Raw genomic sequence first — 21,454 nt, 5'->3', positions numbered from 1 at the left:
ATTTCCTAGTTGTGCTATTACGTTTTTAAACGGGGATCTTCTGGGTGACTTCATCCATTTCTCCTTTTCAATTACTCCGTTTTTACACGGTTGAGGAAACCGACTTGGCGGCGAACAGTGTAGCCGATAAGCAAATTTTCTTTGCAGTGTCAAAAATTGCTGCACATTTCGTAGGATGGCGCTGTGCGTAAGAATCTTGCCCGCTAGTAAATGAAAGAGCTGGGAAACCAGGTAGAAAAAGTCTTCGCTTTATGGGCGGGAAGTTTGTAGCATTGTGGGTAGAGATGAGAAGGAACAAGAGGAAAGTTTAAAAAATGTTTTTTTCTTGCCTTTTTCTGAGACATAGAAAAAAGAAAAACCATAGAGAACGGTGCGCATAAAAAGTTGAATATTTGTGCTAATTCTTAGAATTGATAGATGGCTGCTCAAAATTGAAAAGAACACTAAAAAGGCAGCAGGTCAATATTTTTTTTATTTGCTGTTATTTAGCTTTCTTTGCCAAATTTAGGCTGAGTTAAAAAGCTTCAGAAAAATGCTTAATCAAATGAAAAACTTCAGTATTCGGAAATGCTGCATCTTTTCTTTCCCTCTTCCATTCAGTGTCGAAGCCTCAACATATGAACTGCTGTGCCTTTTCGTTCATTCGAATTAAATACTAATGAAAGTTAGTTTCGCTCGGGCGCCGATGCTGGCAGTGCCTGCCGATCAGCCCCCAGACCGCGCACACTGGCTGACAGATGTCGCGCGTAGCTAAGCCGTTGATATTACTTCATGCTACTTTATATGACGTCACTAGCATTGACTGATACCTTTCAGAGCTTCAGATGTCAATAATTGTGGCGCTAACGATGAATTTCTATTAGGAGAAAGGGCATATAACGACCACATGGAGCTAACTTAAAATATGAAAAGTTCGTTGTGTCCAGTACTTCATCTTGAATGACCTTATATACAGAAGAAGCCTAAAGCATGCTTTTTACAGCCTAGAATCTTGGCCAATTGAACAGGAAGAAAAAAAACTGAAAACCAACATGGACAGACTAGAATCTAGAAAGAAGCGAACACAAAAACATCGCTGAATTGAAATAATTTTTGAGAGCAAAAATATTGCAACCAGCGTAAGAATATAGGTGGCCATTTTAATATTTCGCCAATTAAAAGGGATAACGAATTCCCTGAACCAATCTAGATCAGCAGAGCCATAAGTTGACATATGATTTAACTCAGCACGAAAGGCAGCCCGCACGCATTCAAAATGGCTCAACGTCCATCCTGGATGGGTTTCTTCTCTCTAGGGAACTGCTTCGTCGCGATCTAAAAATACACATCTTGGAAGGTAAATCCCAAGACTAAACCTAAACTCGATATCGCTCCGGAAAACAGAAAAGCAGTGTATTTCTTTACGTGCCGATAACGTTGGAATTTTTCGGTGCGTTAGATGGCTTTTTTTCCACCTCTATCTTTCCGAGTCATGTTCTGTCGACCGCGTATGAATTATCTTCAAGAACCTTGTATTAAAATGTATAAATGAGTTCGTGCCATGTAACCGAAAAGTTGGGCATAATACTAATCCCTGGATGTCCAAAACATTGTGCGCCTGAAGCGGAAAACAAAAATCACCATCATCAGCCTGACTATACCCACTGCAGGGCGAAGGCGTCTCCCATATTTCTCCAATTAACCCGGTTCTATGCTAACGGCATCCACTTGACCCCAGCGAACTTCTTAGCCTCATCCCCCTACCTAACTTTCTGCCACCCCCTGGTACGCTTTCCTTCCCTTGAATCCAGTTTGTTACCCTAAGCGACCATCGGTTATCCACTCTTCGGCCTTCTGCTCATGTCCATTTCTTCTTAATGTCAGTAACTTGAGTTATTTCTCTGACCCACTCTGCACGCTTCCTATCTCTTAATGTTATCTCTACCATTTTTCGTTCCATAGCCCTCTGGGTCGTCCTTAACTTAAGTAGAACCCTCATGGTTAGCCTCCATGTTTCAGCCCCAAACTGAAAACCAACATGGACAGACTAGGCTGAGGAAAAATGTTAGAAAACAAATCCGCCAGTATCCCTCTGCGGCTAATGTGTTAAAAGTTTCAGATATGTTACTTAAGCTTAAAAAATGCATAAACAGGCAAAATACAAATACTGCACTGTAACGATGAAGCCTTTTCTTCTTTCATCTCATATCATGTTCTGGCGGCATTTTCCACCTAGGGGGCGGACCATGAATGTTTTCTTGTCTTTTTTTTCTTACATGTATCTTGTAGAGCTTTTTTGTTTTCTGTTCCAATTTCTTTACTATGTAATCCCACTCCTGGCCAAGGACTTCTGCGAAGGCTGGCAGTTTTTGAGAATTAATATCGCGAATACTCATTTCCATCTGAAAGAAATATGCGATGAACTTTAAAGTGTTTAAAAAATATTATAGGAAAACGAGCAGAACTGGCAGCTTACGTACGTGTATATTGAAAACAAACTCAGAAGAGGGCAACACGCCAAAAACGTCAACAATAATTTTTGTTACATGGCTTATAATACTAGAGAAAACAGTGGTAAAGTAAGTGGTAAAGACTTCGCGAAGAAAACAAAGGGACCGTTGACATCAAATGACTAGAGTATAGTTTAAAAACGCAGCTATGTTTCCGCGGAGAAAAATGTAGTAAGCTTTAAACTATTTTAAGGACGGGCTTGGTGGACCGGGTTTGGAGACCTGAATACCGGGTCGCACACCGAAGCGAATCACAGTGAGCGATGACGATGGGTCTCTACAAGAGAAGGATGAAGATGAAGCAGCCCGTGTACCCGCGTGAAAGATGAAGCGCCAGCTCACATTATTTCCCCCGAGGTTGTTGAAGCTGCCAGTCTGGCCGCAATTAGTCTGCAGATTATGCAGAATAAAAGGCTTCATGCGTGAAACGTGTACAACTTCAGTTCCGCGGTAACATCTGTCCGGAGGATGATAAACAAAGGAAACGTGATAGTTGACAGAGGAGTTTTGTCGAAGATACGTGTAGTCAGGCAGGTCCCTTGCTCTGCCCCTCTGGCATTCCCCGACGAAGCTCGACCACACTTGGCATATCTTGATTATTAGGAATTTATTTACATATTGCGCGCATATGACGCGTATCACTCGGAGTGCGGCCTCTCCGCACGACACTCCGGTTCAGTCCCTTCTGTCCTCTCCTCTCGTCGTTGCGCCCACCGTGCTGCCTCCGATCCTTCTCTCCCTCCGAGAGTCCTCCTTGCCAGGTCCACGGCTGTCTTGGCGTCCCAAGCTCCCGACACCTCGGAGGTTCGAACGCTTCCGAGAAGCCGGCGACCGTTGCAGGCTCCCGCTCCCAGCCGCGGGCAGCGGCCAGCTCGAATGACACGGGCAGTGCGCCTTGCGGGAGCCCATAAATTTCTTCTCCTCGCCGTCCTCCCGGCGCCGATTCTCCAGTCCCCACCGCCGCGTCGCTGCTCTGCTTTCGGGAATGTGTTTAGTCCGCCAACGCTTCGCGGGATGCACGGCATACACAAACACTCAAAAGCCGACCGTTCGTTCTCGCGGTGCTCGGGGCAACACACAGCGTGCACGACACCCCATTGCCACTGTGATGCATGACTTCTAGGAATGCAGCACACTTCAGCACCGGTCGCGCGGCACTCAAACAGGGTAGATGTCTCGTGGCTCCATATTCAGAGCACCATGGCACCCCAAACAAGGCGGACACACAAAAACCAAATAACAGAAAAAGGCGACCAAGGGGCATTCGTTCTCCCTTTCGCCGCCTACCCTCAACAACGGCCTTGTCGTCACCAGCCTTGGTGCTGACTGTTACATTCCCAGCTGCTTCTATGCTCTCCTCTCTGTTGTCGCTCTCCCGGCTTAGTGCGGTCACTCCTACTGACGCTACAGTTGCACCTTCTAACCGTTCCGGATGTATATCATCACCAGAGATCGCATCAACCTTGGATGCCTGCTTACCTGTCACTGCACAGATACTTGGCGCAGTATCTAACATGTCAGAATCAGTTTTCTTCACTTCATCCTTTTCTACCGCGCCGTGGCCAACCGCTCCGACCTGCTTCCGTACATCTCTCAGCATAGAGTCCATGCCTGCGCTGCGAGGAACGTCATTTTCAGTAGCACCGCGTGGCTTACTGGTCGCAGTAATAACGCCGGTCGCCGCCACGACTCCGCACAATTCATCACCGCTGCTGCCCGCTGGCGTGGTCTGATGCGCTGTCTCTGCGGTCTCTCCCAACAACTGCGCGTGCGTGCCCGGGCTGATAAGTGCATCTATCCCTGGGGCTAATCTGTCTGTCAAAGCACACAAAACTTCTGTGCCAGCCGCGGCTACACTGACGTCTTTAGGGGTAGCCAACAGTTTCAACTGCACATATGCCAATTCTGCCAGTACTTGCTCCCCAAACGCACCAGTTAATTTTATGTTTGAACCGGTAAGCGACACATGGTCTCCCAGAATTGATCGTCTGATGACACTGACCTCCGCTCCTGAATCCAAGTGCCCCACGAATTTGGCCTTTCCACAACCGAGTGCGATCGTTTTGAGGGCGCGAAACGGGCGTTTTCCACTATTTACGTTTGCATTCCCGAATTTAGTTCCCGCAACACGCGCCACCAAACCTCCGTCATCTGTTGTCATTTGCACGAGGTTCGCCTGTGCTGACCGCCGTTTCGGACAATCGCGGGCAAGATGATCAGGAAGGCCACACTCGTAGCACAGCCTACGCGCCCTGGCATAAGGAGCCGATCGTCCGGCACCGTCATAGCGTGTCCTAGCCGAGTCAGTTGTTTTTCTCTCTCTCCTTACCGTGCTCGCTGTAACACCCACCGATTCTCCTGTGCTCCTATTAGGGTCTTTAGCGATCTGGCTTTCATCAAATTTTTCCGCGAGGTTGGCCACTTCATCCGGGCGCATTGCCTTCCCTGTAGTCTCATTTTGAACAACAAAGGCCCGGGCATCGGGACTTAACCTCTCCTTCAATTTGTCTACCACTACGAGCTCTTGCAGCTCTTCCAGGGAAGTAACGTTATAACTGTTGCAATAATAGGCAAAATAATTTTGCAGTCGCGTTGCGAACTGGTCCCATGATTCATTTGAACCCTTTTTTGAGTAGTTAAAAAGTCGCCTGTATTCAGCTGACGACAGCCTGAGCCCTTTGAGAATCGCTTCTTTGAGCGCTGCGTAATCCCTGCGCTTCTCCGCCGAGAGCCGACCGAGCAGTCCCCTAGCCTTTTCGTTCAGTCTGGGCAATACTAAGCCCGCTCTCCATTCATTTGGGACGCTGTAGGCATCCAGCGTTGCTTCAATGTCATCAAACCAGCCTGGGACAAGCGCCTCTTCCGCTGGCATGTCTATCAGCACTCCCTTCAGCATGTTTGTGTATTTTAGCCTCCTATCTTCCTCCGCGCTCAGAGGCGCCATCAGCGCAGCACCGGCACTGCCGTTGTTAGACAGTCTTGCGTGCTCTAATTTTGTTTCCGCAATTTTTAATTTCATTTCTAACAATGCCATCTGGTCAGCGACGGAAACTACTGACCCTTCGCTGACGCTTCGCACCTCGGCAGTCGACACCAGCTCCATCTGCCTCTCCCCCCCTTCGCTTCGGGCCCCTACTTCGGCCTCGCGACTCCGCAAGTTATATCCCGTGGTTGCCATAGTGCCCTCAAAACAGGAGCCAACAAGACACCCACCTGTCCAGACTTGCGCTGCAGGAGAAGACTGCAAATTCGTCGGCGCCCCCGGTGCGCGCTCAGCTGTGGGCCCACATCCTCCGTCCGGTTCCCGGTCGGTTCCGCTTGACGTCGGAGATCCTGTCGACTGCGCCAGTCAGGCAGGTCCCTTGCTCTGCCCCTCTGGCATTCCCCGACGAAGCTCGACCACACTTGGCATATCTTGATTATTAGGAATTTATTTACATATTGCGCGCATATGACGCGTATCACTCGGAGTGCGGCCTCTCCGCACGACACTCCGGTTCAGTCCCTTCTGTCCTCTCCTCTCGTCGTTGCGCCCACCGTGCTGCCTCCGATCCTTCTCTCCCTCCGAGAGTCCTCCTTGCCAGGTCCACGGCTGTCTTGGCGTCCCAAGCTCCCGACACCTCGGAGGTTCGAACGCTTCCGAGAAGCCGGCGACCGTTGCAGGCTCCCGCTCCCAGCCGCGGGCAGCGGCCAGCTCGAATGACACGGGCAGTGCGCCTTGCGGGAGCCCATAAATTTCTTCTCCTCGCCGTCCTCCCGGCGCCGATTCTCCAGTCCCCACCGCCGCGTCGCTGCTCTGCTTTCGGGAATGTGTTTAGTCCGCCAACGCTTCGCGGGATGCACGGCATACACAAACACTCAAAAGCCGACCGTTCGTTCTCGCGGTGCTCGGGGCAACACACAGCGTGCACGACACGTGTGGACCGATGAAACGGCGCTGGAACTTATCACAAAGGCCAGGAGTGCGTAATGGTGTCCGAAGTAATACCTTGTGGCCATGACGGAAAGAAACCTGGCGGTCAGTCACATCGTATCGACACTTGCGGTCATCATGACTGGTTTTAGTGTTGAGGCGAGCAAACCGGCGGCATCTGGCCACTCGGGAAATGAACTTGTCAGGAAGAAACGACGAGGAGCTGAAAGACGTAGAAAGGAAACAAGCATCAAGAAGATTAGCGGGCGAACGGCTGTAAACGTAGAAAAACAGCGTGTAACCTGTGGTCCGCTGTGCAGCCGTGTTGTAGGCGAAGGTAACAAAAAGAAGAATTACATCCCAATGTTCGTGGTCCTGGTCGACGTACATAGACGGTATGTCGGAAACCATGCGATGGGATAGCTCTGTCAACCCATTGGTTTGCGGGTGATAGCTAAAAGTCATGTTGCTGAGTCTGGTAGAGGCTTCAAGGATGTCAGCTACAATCTTCGACAGAAACGCCCGACCGCGGTCACTGAGAAGGACTTGAGGGGCCCCATTGCGCAGTACGAGGGCTTGCAAACATATGTTCGCGACCTCAGACACTGAGCCATTTGGCAAAGCAGCGGTCTCAGCATAGCGTGTTAGATGGTCGACGGTGGTGACGATCCAGCGATTGCCTCGTGGAGAAAATGAAAGCAGCCCATATAGGTCAATGCCGACAAAGGCACAAGGAGTGGCAGGGCAAGGTAGAGGTTGTACTCGGCCACTGGGAGACGAAATCGGCCGCTTGCGGTGCTGGCATGGCCAACAAGAAGCGACGTATTTTGCCACGCTTGAGGGGAGGCCAGGCCAGAAGAAACGGCTGTTCCCGCGGTGGTAAGTTTTGTGAAATCCTAAGTGACCGGCTGTAGCATCATTGTGGAGGGCCGCCAGATTATGGGAGCGAAGTGCTCTCGGTACCACGGGAACCCCACGGGTGCCTTCAGAGCAATAAATTTAACGGAAAAGCACTCCGTTGTCAAGGGAACTATTGAAGTTTCCTGCGCATCCTAGCAGTAGGGTGCTGAGAAGCAACGATAAGAAGCAACGATTAGAGAACGGCATTATGGATCTTCTCGCTGGTGGGAAACAAGAGCGTTGTGATCCGAAACAGCAGCATCAGGTGCTCCGGTGATGTCTGTAGCCCTGGAGGACGTTGAGGCGTCGAGGTTACACGCAGGAAGTATCGAAGAAGCACTACCGGGGGACTCTAGAAGCGGGCAACAGGAAAGAGCATCGATCTTAATGTTTACGACCCGATTTGTAGGTGATATCAAAGGTGTATTCCTGCAGACGCAGAATCCAACTGCCCAGGCGTCCAGGGAAATGTTTGAGGGTAGATAGCCAACACAGAGCGTGGTGATCAGTAACGACCGTGAAATGGTGGCCTTAGAGGTAGGGGCGGAATTTCTGAACTGCCCAAAATACGGCAAGGCTCTCCTGTTCAGTGACGGTGTAGTTGCGTTCCTTTGGTGTCAGATCGCGACTGGCAAATGCAGTTACCTTCTCCCGACAAGCGGTATCAGGCTGCAGAAGAACGGCGCCGATACCAAGGCCGCTGGCATCGCTGTAGAGAATGCATTGTCATTGAAGTGAGCGAGGGCAGGGTCTGAATTGAGAGCATCTTTGACGGTTCGAAACGCTTCTTAGCATTATTTGAACCCAAGTGCAAGCAGTGTTGACATTAAGCTGGTGGAAGGTGAAGCAATGGTAGCGAATTTTATAGTTTAACCAGGTCGTTTGCTGGGCTTGTTCATATCGCATCATATCTTGTGGAAGCGCTGAGGCTTTCATACACGAGAGAAGTGGACGGGACAACTGTTTATTGGAACCCTCCTGTCCAGATACCCGTCTTCCTGAGCAGACGCAACCGACTAGCGCAACGTAAAAAATATAAAACCACCAGAATAGGAGTTGGCCACCCCGGTGCAGTAAGTGGCCACAATCTGTCCTAAAAACCCCGGCCCTCAGTCAGCAGCGGCTGCGGTGCAACTGACCACGGCAGTGGCCAAACATGATGCAGCAGGGGGTGCTAAAACTTTTGGGCTCCGAGGACAGGCCGCTATTGAAAAACTGACCCTGGCAACGTTTGATACAAGGACCCTAGCTAGTGAGGCTAGTTTAGCAGTTCTGTTAGAGGAACTGGAGGGTATGCAATGGAATGCCTGGTACTTAGTGAGGTGAGGAGGCCAAATGAGGCATATACTTTACTGAATGGTGGGCATGTACTTTGTTACAGAGGTTTACTGGAGAGACGAGAACTAGAAGTAGGTTTCCTTCCAATAAGGCTATAGCTGGTCATCATCATCATGAGCCTGACTATACCCACTGTAGGGCGAAGGCCTCTCCCATATTTCTCCACTTAATCCGGTTCTGTGCTAGGTGCATCCACTTGACCCCCGCGAACTTCTTAATCTCATCCGCCCACCTAACTTTCTGCCACCCCCTGCTATGCTTTCCTTCCCTTGGAATCCAGTTTGTTACCCTAAGTTGGTAATGTAGATTAATTCTATAGCATTATTGAGAGGGTGGCCGGCATCATAATTAAGCTTAGTAAGAGGTATAACCTGAGGGTTATACAAACATTTGCACTACATGTAGTTAAGATGACCAGGTAGTGGAAAGCTTCAATGGGGAAAGTAAAAACCCATTATACTGTAGTGATCGGCGACGTCATTGCCAAGGTGAGCAGAAAGCAAGCTGGAGACCACGCAGTGGGCAACTATGGCATTGGATTAAGAAATAGCAGCGGGGAGTTACTAGTAAAGTTTGCTGAGTCATAACTTACGAGTCATGAATACCTTCTTCAGCAAACGGAAAAACCGAAAGTCAACTTGGAGAAGCCCTAACGGGGAGACCAAAAATGAAATTGAATTCATACTGTGTTGTAAATGCGGCATTATTTAGGATGTAGAGGTAATCGGAAAGGTGCGGTGCAGTGACCACAGGATGGTAAGGTCTCGAAGTAATCTGGATTTCAAGAGGGAGCGGTAAAGATTAGTCAGGAAGAAGTCAATCAACCAATTAGCGGTAAGGGGAAAAATAGAAGAATTCAGGCTTTTGCGGCAGAATAGGTACTCAGTGCTAACCGAGGAAGCCTACCTTAGCCAAGAAGCAATGAACAATAATTTCAGATATCATTACTTGAGTGCGCGGCAGAATTAGGTGGCACAATTGTTAAAGAGGATACCGGTAAACTGTCGAAGGAGACAGTTTACCGGTACGAAACGAAAGGTTTGATTAAGAAGCGCCAATGTATGAAAGCCTTCAACCCAACAGACCGGATAGAACTGGCAGATATATCAAAGCAAATCAATAGGCGCAAGGTGGCCTACATACCGAAGTATAACATGGCGGAAATTGAGCATGCTCTAAAGAACGGTAGTAGCCTGAAAGCGGTGAAGAGATAATTAGGAGAAGGCAAAAATAAGATGTATGAGCTGAGGGACAATGTGGCAATGTCATTACTAACATGAACAAGATAATCAAATTAGCCAAGAAGTTCTATACCGACCTCTACAGCAGCCATAGCAGTCAGCGTAAGAATGAAGTTTGCTGTAATAAAGAGCAATCACACGTTCCGCCAGTAACGAAGGACGAGGTTAAGAAATCATTAGAATCTATTAAAAGGGCGAAAGCAGCTTGGGAGGTGAAGGTAACTACATATTTGTTAAAGGACAGAGGGGATATCGTGCTAGAAAAACTGGCCACTCTGTATACGCAATGCCTGAAGTCATCAAAAGTACCGGAAGCATGGAGAAACGCTAACATTATCTTAATTCATAAGAAAGGCGACGCTAAGCACTTGAAAAATTACAGACGAATCAGCTTGCATCAGTTACTTACAAGGTATTTACCAAGGTAATCGCTAATAGGATCACGACAACCTATGACTTTTCTCATTCAAATGATCAAGCAGGGTTTCTAAAACGGTACTCTACTATTGATCATAATCACACTATAAACCAGGTAATAGAAAAGTGCTCGGAATATAACCGCCCCTATACATAGCCTTCATTGACTACGAGAAAGCATTTGATCCGGTCGAAACCTCAGCGGTCATGCAAACAGATAAGGGTGTAAGTGAGCTATATGTGAAAGTATTGGAAGATCTCTATAGTGGCTGCACAGCAATAATTGTGCTGCGTAAAGAAAGCGGTAAAAATCAAATTAAGAAATGTGTTAGGCAAGGAGACACAATCTCCCCACTGCTAATTACAGCTTGCTTAGAGAGTGTATTCAAAGGCATGGAATGGGAGCAGTTAGGCATCAGGAACGATGGAGAATATCTCAGTAATATGCGATTCGCTTATGGTATTGCCTTGTTAAGTAACTCAGAGGACCAAATGCAACTAATGATAAATGATCTGGACAGGAGAAGTAGAAAGGTAGGCCTAAAGATTAATATGCAGAAGACTAAGGTAATGCTGAACAGCTTGGGAAAGGAACAGCAGTCTGAAATATGTAGCATTGCGTTGGAAGTGGTAGGCGAATATGTCTGCATAGGACAGGTAGTGAGCCAGATCCGGACCACAAAAGGGAAATAACGAAGAGAATACGATTAGGTTGGGATGGAGGGCATTTGGAAGGTACTGAAACGTTATGACAAGCAGCGTACCGGTATTACTCAAGAGAAAGGTATATAACAGTTGCATCCTACCGGTACTGACCTATGGGGCTGAAACATGGAGGTTAAAGAAAAGGGTTCTACTTAAGTTGAAGACAACGCAGAGGGCCATGGAACGAAAAATGGTAGGTGTAACGCTAAGAGATAGGAAGCGTTTAGAGTGGTTCAGGGAACTAAATCAATCTACTGATATTCTAGTCGAAATTAAGAACAAAAAATGGGCATGGGCAGGGCATGTAGTTCGAAGAGAGGATAATCGATGATCTCTAAGAGTAACCAATTAGATTCCGAGGGAAGGTAAGCGTAGCAGGGGGCGGCAGAAAATTAGGCGGGTGGAGGAGATAAGAAATTCGCAAGGGTCAAGTGGATGCAGCTAGCACAGGACCTGGTTAATTGGAAGAAAATGGGCGAGACCTTCGCCCTGCTGTGGGTATAGTCCAGCTGATGATAATGAAGGTTGTTTGCTGGGCTGGTTCATATCGCATCATATCTTGTGGAAGCGCTGAGGCTGCCATACACGAGAGAAGGAGACGGAACAAATGCACCCCGCCGGGGTGGCGCAGTGGTTACGGCGCTCGACTACTGTTCCCAAGGACGCGGGATCGAATCCCGGCCTCGGCGGCAGCTTTTCGATGGAGGCGAAAAGCAAGGCGCCCGTGTGCTGTGCGATGTCAGTGCACGTTAGAGAACCCCAGGCGGACGAAATTTCCGGAGTCCTCCACTACGGCGTCTCTCATAGCCTGAGTTGCTTTGGGACGTTAAACCCTACAAACCAAACCAAACCAACAAATGCTTCTTGCAACTGTATATTGGAACCATCCTGTCCGGAGACCAGTCTTCCTGCGCAGACGCAACAGCATCGACTAGCGCAGCGTAAAAACGATAAAACAACGATCATCTAATCAGCATTGTCAAAGTCTTGTGAACACATGATACCCGTTTCATTGGCCGCAAAGGCCGTGAAACTGAGCAAAGCCGGCTACCCGAAGGCTCGCGCATGCGGCAGCAGAATCGCTTTTAAAGAAGCACAAGTGCCCTCATTCTGATCCTGGCGCGTCAGAACACCAGCCAGAGAAAAACAATTGTTTGCGGTTTGGCTCAGGTACTCACCTATGGGGCTGAAACGTGGAGGCTAACCAAGAGAGTTCTACTTAAGTTGAGGACAACCCAGAGGGCTATGGAACGAAAAATGGTAGGGGTAACATTAAGAGATAGAAAGCGTGCAGAGTGGGTCAGAGAAATAACTCAAGTTACCGACATTCTAGTGGAAATTAAGAAAAAGAAATGGACGTGGGCAGGACATGTAGTGCGAAGAGAGGATAACCGATGGTCGCTGAGGGTAACAAACTGGATTCCAAGGGAAGGAAAGCGTATCAGGGGGCGGCAGAAAGTTAGGTGGGCGGATGAGATTAAGAAGTTTGCAGGGGTCAAGTGGATGCAGCTAGCACAGAACCGGGTTAAGTGGAAAAATATGGGAGAGGCCTTCGCCCTGCAGTGGGTATAATCAGGCTGATGATGATGATGATGAACCCTAGTTGAATTGCGAAAGCAACGGTGGAAGCTTCTTTTGCCTGCTACATTATTCCCCTATCACGCTCTATCAGTTTAACGTGCTACATTATTGGGGGTACTTAAGCTCATCCTTTAAGGGTATAACGCGAGAGCTAAGCTACCAGCATAAATAAAAAGTCGCGCTTCAACCTGGCCGTAAGGACGTGCCTGCGTGTTCTAGGGGTAACAAGAATGTAAATTGTTCCTGGCTCCGCTGGACAGGCCGCCATTGGTAACTGACCCTGGCAACGTTTAACGCTAAATCCTTAGCTCGTGAAGCAAGTTTAGCAGTGCTGTTGGAGGAACTACAGGGTATGAAATCTGATGCCATAGGGCTCAGTGAGGTTAGGAGGCCGAAGAGGCATATACTGCACTGAAAGAAGGGCATGTACTGTGTTATCGAGGTTTACCGGAGAGGCGAGAACTAGGAGTAGGTTTCCTTGTCGACAAGTATATAGCGGGTAATATAGATGAATTCTATAGTATTAACGAGAGGGTTGCAGGCATCGTAATTAGGCTTAATAAGCTGTATAAACGGAAGGTTGTATAGGCCTATGCACCTACATGTAGTTATGATGACCAGGCAGTTGAAAACTTCTATGAGGATATAAAATCGGCAATGCGAAAAGTAAAGACGCAGTATACTGTACTAATGCGCGACTTCAATGACAAGGTGGGGAAAAAGCACAGGCAGGAGACCAGGCAGCAGGTGACTATAGCATTGGCTCTAGGAATAGCAGGGGGAGTTACTAGTTGAATTTGGAGAGCGTAATAAGTTAGGAATCATGAATACCTTCTTCAGCAAACGGAATAACCGGAAATGGACACGGAAAAGTCCCAACGGGGAGACTAAAATGAAATTGACTTCATACTGTGGCCAACCCCCGCCATTATGCGAGATGTAGAGGTAATCGGAAAAGTGCCATGCAGTGACCACAGGATGGTGACGTCCCGAATTAGCCTAAATCTGAAGAAGGAACGCAACAGATTAGTAAGAAAGAAACCCATCAAGGAATTACCGGTAGGGGGAGGGCAGAAAAGTTCAGGATCTCGGTACAGAATAGATATTCCGCTCTAACCGAGAATGGCGATATTACCCTAGAAGCAATAAACAATAATTTCAGATATCGTTACTGAGTGCGCTGTAGAAGTAGGCGGTGGGGTAGTTAGAGAGGATACCAGCAAGGTGTCTAAGGAGACGAAAGATTTGATTAAAAAACACCAGAGTATAAAAGCTTCCAATCCAAGAGACCAGATACAATTGGCCAAGATATCAAAGCTAATCAATAAGCGCAAGGTGGCCGATATACGGAAGTATAACATGGAAGAAATTGAGCATGCTGTAAAGAACGGGGGAAGCCTTAAAGCAGTAAAGAAAAAATTGGGCATAGGCAAAAACCAGATGTATGCGATAAAGGACAAGGAGGGAAACGTCATCAAGAATATGGACAAGATAATCAAAGTAGCCGAGGAGTTCTATAAAGATCTATACAGTAGCCAAAGTAGTCAGGACCGTACTGAGATTGACGGTAGGGAAAAACAGTGAGACGTTCCACCAGTGAGAAAGGAAAGCATTAGAAACAATGAAAAGGGGGAAATCAGCTGGAGAGGATCAGATAACTACAGATTTGTTGAAAGACGGGGAGGGGGGGATATCATGCTAGAAAAACTGGCCACCCTGTATACCAAGCTCCTGGTGTCATCGACGGTTCCGGAACCATGGAAGAATGCAAATATTATCCTCATTCATAAGAAAAGGGACGCTAAGGACCCTAAAAATTACAGACCAATTAGCTTACTGTCTGTTACGTATAAGGTATTTACTAAGGTACGCGCTAATAGAATCAGGACAACCTTAGACTGTAGTCAAGCAGAGGATCAAGCAGGTGTTTGGAAACGGTACAATACTATCGATCATATCCCTACTATAAACCAGGTGATAGCAAAATGCTGGAAATAAAGCGAGCCCTTTATAGATAGCATTCATTGATTATGAAAAAGCATTTGACTCAGTGGAACCTCGGCGGTGATGCAGGCATTGCGATATCAGGGGGTAGACGAGCCGTACGTGAAAGTGCTGGAAGAAATATATAGTGGCTGCACAGCAACCATAGTTCTGCATAAAGAAAGGAACAAAATTCCCATAAAGAAAGTTGTTAGGCAATGAGACACGATCTCCCCAGTACTATTCACAGCTTGCTTAGAGGAAGTATTCAGAGACTTGGAATGGGAGCAGTTAGGGATAAGGGTAGATGGAGAATACCTCAGTAATCAGCGATTTGCTGATGACATTGCCTTGCTAAGTAACTCGGGAGATGAACTGCAAATAATGATTGATGACCTTGACAGGAAAAGTAGGAAGGTAGGCTTAAAAATCAATATGCATAAGACTTAGGTAATGTTCAACAGCCTCGGGAAGGAACAGCAATTTACCTTAAGTAACGAAGCACTGAAACTGGTAGGCGATTATGTCTACTTAGGACAGGTAGTAACCGCAGATCCGGACCATGAAAAGGAAATAAGAAGAATAAGATTGGGATGGAGCGCATTTGGCAAGCACTCGCAGATTATGACTAGCAGCTTACCGGTATCGCTCAAGAGGAAACTATACAAGAGTTGCATCTTGCCTGTACTCACCTATGGGGCTGAAACGTGGAGGCTAACAAAGAGGGTTCTACTTACGTTGAGGACAACGCAGAGGGCTATGGAACGAAAAATGGTAGGGCTAACATTAAGAGATAGGAAGCGTGCAGATTGGGTCAGAGAAATAACACAAGTTGCAGACATTATAGTGGAAATCAAGAAGAAGAAATGGGCATGGGCAGGGCATGTAGCGCGAGGAGAGGGTAACCACCGATGGTCGCTTAGGATAACAAACTGGATTCCAAGGGAAGTAAAGCGTAGTAGGGGGCGGCAGAACGTTAGCTGGGCGGATGAGGTTAAGAAGTTCGCAGGGTCCAGTGGATGCAGCTAGCACAGAACCGGCTGGGAGAGGCCTTCGCCCTGCAGTGGGTATAGTCAGGCTGATGATGATGATGATGAAATGGTTCCGACAGGCTGATTGTGATATCAACCCTTCCATATGAAAGAAGTGACCCGAGTTGGCAGCTCCTGCCCGTCGCAAAGGGGTAACATGAATTCAGATGTCATGGCAGTCTGATCGAGGAGGTCGACGAGCAGAGGGGTCCACGGGCCACGGACCACGCGACGAGCGGTTAGACCTGGCGTAGTATTGCTTTCGCAATAAAAGTACGAAATTATGCCCTAACAGCACACAGTCTCGCATAAAGTGATTTGCTTTGATGTGTTGTATCACGAGGCGCCTGTGCAAAGGGCGCGGAAGGAAGGACGGACACACCGGTGTAGAGCCCCAAGCTCAATTAACACTGAACACAACAAAGAGAGCGTTTATTTTCAGTTGCAAGGTTATATAACTTAAGTGACATTGTTATTAGCACACTCAGTGATTTACATAGGTTTACAGGATGCAACGTGAAAAGTTAGATACTGAGACAACGCATCATGCCCTTCACAAGAAAAAATCACAGGTAGAAGTTCTGAAAACGTAAGGGAATCTGTCGGTCTCTTGTAGACGGCAATCTTGACATCAATATCTCGGATCTGTCATTTGCAGGGGATTAAAGTGAACTATGTGGTGATCTCGGAGGCTTGGAATGGGCTTTCAGAAACGGTTGGAAGCTGGTTTCATCACCCGGGTCTGGAGCCTCCGTAGTAGGTAGGAGGCTCGACTTGATCTGTGACTCTTTCGGAACAGACACCAGCTCTTTCCATCCTCAAGGCGGATGTATTCGATCCCAGCTGCTGTAGCCCCCTCAAAGGCTTCGAGGACCGTCTCGCCAATCCTAATTTAGCTGGGGTGCAAACTCACACGTAGGTTCCCTTCCGGAACTTCGGAGCCTTCGCTGCTCGCCTTTCGTCCGTATAATCCTTCATATATATCTGCCCTGCTTCAACACGTGCACGTAGCTGGCGCATAGTCAAAGCGAGCTCTTCAAATACCTCTTTGGATGGCATGCCTACAATGTCAAGGCGACTCCTGGGCTGGCTGTGCTGGAGTAGCACAGCCGGGGATTCTGTAGTAGCGTGTGGGGTCGCCCTGTACACAGCCAAATACTCCACGACAGTTGACTGGACACACGGGCCCTCCAAAGTAGAAAGTTGAATTAAGTCTTTCAACCCTGTGTTAAACATTTCTGCACTATGCCATTGGCTTGCAGGTGATACACCGAGGATACACTTTGTTTGATGCCCCTCTCCTTTAGGAAATTCTCAAAAACTCTGAATTTAAGCTGTGGTTCATTGTCAGAGGCGAGTTCTTCAGTGTAGCCTTCACGGCTGAAGACATCACACCGAACTTTTATGTCAATTTCAGATGTCACTATTATTGGCGAAGATGATAGTCTACTAGAGTGATTATGAGCTTCGGGCTGGCTACTGCAATTTGAGGGGGCCAACAATGTCAAGAGCCAGCTCCTTTCACGGAAGCTCCGGAAATGTGACAGGTTGCAGGGGTGCATTAGCAGGCTTTGCAGGCTTGTTCGCAGCTTGACAATCATGGCAACTTCTCACAGCATGTTCTATTCCCGTATGCCCTTGAATGTGTAGTTAGAGATTCTATATAGCATCGAGTCCGAGAAGCGAAGCACCCTGCTCTACTGCATGAAAAAGAACGGATGTTCAAAGCTGCTTGTAGGCTACCTTCGCCAGAAAGCAACCTTTTACTGTAAATGAACGTGAATAACACATTGCGGGCTAGTTGGTTGATCATCACAAGGCAAAACAGCGCAAAACCACACACAGGACGCAGAAAGGTAAGACAACCACAGGCGATGACTGAGAACTAACTTTATTGTTATGATACCCCACTAGATATACAGCCGGCATCAAAAACCAGAAAACGAATACAGCCACATCGCAAACAGAGATCAAGCAGGAGCGCTATGATCGCCCAGGTCCCGATAGGAAAAGCAACTCCTTATCTATAAGGGCTATCGAAGGAGTGCTTATACAGCGATTTTGCAGGCTCGCAGTATTCTGGGCCTCGATAATTTCTCGCGTGGTTTTGTCGTTGCTTCGAGTAGTCCACCAGTCTAACTTTCGTGTCCCTAAGTGGGCAGCCGAAGAAATGGCCTTGACAACTGCCTTACTTGGAAGGGAGGTAGACGACCCCGTGTCAATGAGGAGGCTCAGGGTAGTATTGTTAACATCAACGTCGATGTAGATACCTTTCCGTCGCACACAGCCAGGACTTAAGTTGAGAACGAAACTGCATTCATCGCTTAAGACGTGCCCTTGCTTCCCGGCTGCCCAGAGACTCGCACTTACCTCAACTTGCACACCGGTGCAAAGTGTCCGACTCTGCCGCAATTTCGGCACTTCACCTTCTTGGCTCGACATTCCCTTGCACTGGCACGATGATAGGTAGACGCGCAACGATAGCATGCCGTAAAGCCACTAGCAGTCCCATGTGCAGGCTTGTCAAATTTCTGCACGACCGAATCAGCTGACAGCTCCTTGAGTTCGTGACGCGTTTGTTCAATGTGATTTCAAGCTCCACGGCGCGAGTCAGAGTAAGGCTTGTTCCCTCAAAAAGCAGGCGTTTACGTATTTGTTGCGATGCAGCCCCTTCTAGTGGCTGGTCTCATAGGGCTTTCTCCGCTTGTGCACCGAAGTCGCAACTTGCGGCGAACTGACGCAGTGCAGCGGCATACGCTTCGGTAGCTGACGACGCTGTCGAGAGCGGTGTCGCTCCATCAGCTCGTTGACGCTTGTAGAAAAATGCTTGTCTAATATTGCTACTGCCTCGACGAAAGCATCGCTGTCATGCTCGGTCTTGACGTTTACGTTGATCAGCTCCGACTCGGTTAGTAACGCCAAACTGTAATATAATCGCTGACCCTTCAAGCCCAGTGCATTCTGTAGGATAGCCTTTCTGCGTCAGTGCGTGAGGTCCTCCGTACCGATGGCCCCTAAGTAATTCAGGAACGCAAGCTTCTGCTGTTTCAATAGCACTGATGCAGGACCAGGCGTAGCAAGAAATGGAGGCGGCGGCGGGTTGCACTTGAAAAAGGCAGCTATAGCTTACCAGCGTGGAGTGAGGTGCAGGCAGGCATCAACAGAGCGAGCCAGCGATTTGCGAGGCTTAACTTGCTGGCGTGGTGTCGCGAACGATAAAGGCTGCTGTCGGAGACGGCGCAATTCGAGCTCGAACCCTTGAAGTAGACGCGTCCGGAGGAGGCGGCATGCGTCATACAGTTTCACCTCGTCACCGTTTATGTTGTACAGCGAGGTGCAAAGGGCGCGGAAGGAAAGGCGGAACACCTAACGGTGAACACCTCACCTAACAAGCTCACCTAACGGTGAACACAACAAAGAGCGTTTATTTTCAGTAGCGAGCTTATATAACCGGCGGAACATGGTTATTAGCACACTAAGTGAGTTTCATAGGTTGCCAACATGCAACGTGAAAAAGCTAAACACTGAAACACCACGGTATGGCGTGCAGTTAGGATTTTCCCTGCCGTGCAAGCTCTCACAGCTGTGCCGGCTTGTAGAAGGGCCGCGTCGCTTAGGTGATTGCGAAAAGCGGCACCAATATGCCTATGTTCCCTGCCGCACAGGTGTCGTCTACCAGGTACCGCTTAGCTGCGGGAAAGTGTATATTGGCGAGATTGGCCGATGTATTAATGAACGCCTTATGGAGCATGAACATTCCTTGGGAGCCGGCAGTGGTTCAAACTTGTCAGTCTACCGTAAAACGTTCTCAGGCTGCTCCTCTGCACTGCACATAATACTATCGTTGAACGAGGCAAAAAAGTGCTCGAAAGAGAGATATTGGAAGCCTCGCTTATCATGGCTTGGGTGAAACGTGCGTCAGCGTCAGTGACATTGCTGCAGAAAGAGTTGCTGTTTATGTGCAAAACAAGTTAGCTTTCAGACATGCTCCTCATAGTGGCACGGGCAGAGGCATATTTTCAACTATTTTTGGATAGCCTCACCATAATATATGCCTATTTAGAGGCACGCACACGTGGCATTAACCCCTGATTAGTTGATGGTTCTTTTATTTTTGTTTACGTTACGCCAGCCGATGCTGTTGCGTCTGAGCAGGAAGACTGGTCTCTGGATAGGAGGGTTCCGATTATACAGTTGTAAGTGCGTTTGTCACGTCCACTGTTATCGTGTATGTCTGTTTCAGCGCTTCCAAAAGTTATAATGGTTGCAAAATCGCGAATGAAACTTCGAAACTATGAGAGTAGGCCGAAGAAACTACGAGCTTCTTTATTCGCTCAGGGCGGGCAAAGTTCAAAACTGCGGCAAGCTTGTCAGTGTCGGGAGAAATTCCATCGCTGTTGACGAGGTCGCCCAGAGTCTTGATTTCTTTCTTTGCGAAATTACACTTTCTTGTGTTCAGTTGGAGACCGGTAGACGCCAGCCACGTTAATGCTTACGTATGTAATCCAGGTAGCACAAGCAGGTTTTCCACTTAAGCCCACGAAGAACAGTGTCAATCATATGCTCAAACGTAGCATTGCATTGGAAAGCGCAAAAGGCATGTCATTTAATTCGTAAAGCCCGTCGGAAGTAGCAGGTTTTTGTTTTGTTTTGTCGGCTTCGATAGTCGCAATCTGCCAGTAACCAAAACGCAGATCCAAGGTGGAGAAATATGCAGCGCTCTGAAGGGATTCGTCAATCCGTGGCATAGGATAAATGTCTGCAAGAGACTGTTAAGTGCACCCCATCCTTTTTTGAGCAAGGCGACCGGGGATGACCGCTCAGAGGCTGGCTGAGGTCAGAGCATATCATTCACCTTATCTTCGATGAGTTTACAATCTGATAAAGAAATAATTTAAGGGCGGCGGGTAACAATAAAGGTACCTTGGGTAATGATGTGGTGCTGTGCAGCAGAAGTTCGGCCCAAGTTCGCAGAAGTGACGTCAAAGGATGCTTGGTGTTTGCGAAGTAATTTCTGCAATGCTTGGCGGTGAGAAGCAAACAGATCCGGATTGATGGTGCTGAAGAGAACAGAGAGATACATCGGAAGAAGGTGCTGGTGAGGAAGCGGGGGCAGTATGTGCGGAGTGGGACACCAGCTAAATGTCTATGGCACAAGGAAACCAGGTCCCTTTGGTCAGCACTATAGGCTCAGGAGAAGTGTTCAAAGCAGCGACAAGCGCTGTGCCGTGCTCAAACCAAACCCTACTTATTGATACGGCGATTCCGCGGGTTATATGGCGATCAGAAGGTCCGTCGAGCCCATATCCGTTATCAATGTCGTTAGAAGTAAGCGTGATACGTAGTTCGCTTCCAGGAGGCAAACTGAGTCACCAGCGGCAAGCAGGCGATGCCGGAGCGCGGGCTGGTCAGAAGACGGATCGGCAGACCGAAAATCCCAGCCAAAAATATTAGGGTGAAAGCAATGAGACATCACGGCAAATTGTACATGGTGGCGGACACCATCAACAGAAAATTGAACCATACACTTAACAGAAGGCCAAAAGATTGTCCCATTATGTCCATGGAGTCCAGGTCGATCGTAAGCCGTTTTCACTTTGCGCAAACGGGAACACAAGTTGGCATGTATCAAAGAAACATGGGCGCCCATGTCGAGTAAGTAAACCTTTAACTCAAACTAAAATCACATTGGAGGGACGTTCCGAAGTATTTTTTGTTGGCCGAAAAATTCAGCTTCTCTCCTCAAACTACAGTGGTTTGTTTTCCGATAGCAGAGGGGGGGGGGGGGGGGGGGGGGCATCGGAGAAGCCAGGAGAAGCGGCGAGGTTGAGTGGCGAAATGGCGAAAGGGAACGGC

The 21,454-nt window shown here is 48.1% G+C and overlaps 1 protein-coding gene and 1 pseudogene across 1 annotated transcript in view; one reads left to right on the top strand and one right to left on the bottom strand.

Moving 5' to 3' along the window:
- Positions 1 to 21,454, bottom strand: part of LOC146201327 (venom peptide isomerase heavy chain-like) — a 510,925-nt gene that overhangs the window by 161,920 nt on the left and 327,551 nt on the right. The gene's annotated exons all lie outside the window — the stretch shown is intronic.
- LOC146201328 (uncharacterized) lies at positions 9,238 to 16,355 on the top strand (annotated as a pseudogene).

This window comes from Amblyomma maculatum, chromosome 2, assembly GCF_055883805.1.
Source record: "Amblyomma maculatum isolate TAMU_Amacu chromosome 2, ASM5588380v1, whole genome shotgun sequence".
NCBI lineage: Eukaryota > Metazoa > Arthropoda > Arachnida > Ixodida > Ixodidae > Amblyomma > Amblyomma maculatum.
The sequence above is the reverse complement of the archived record's forward strand: the minus strand, read 5'-3'. Positions and strand labels throughout refer to the sequence as shown.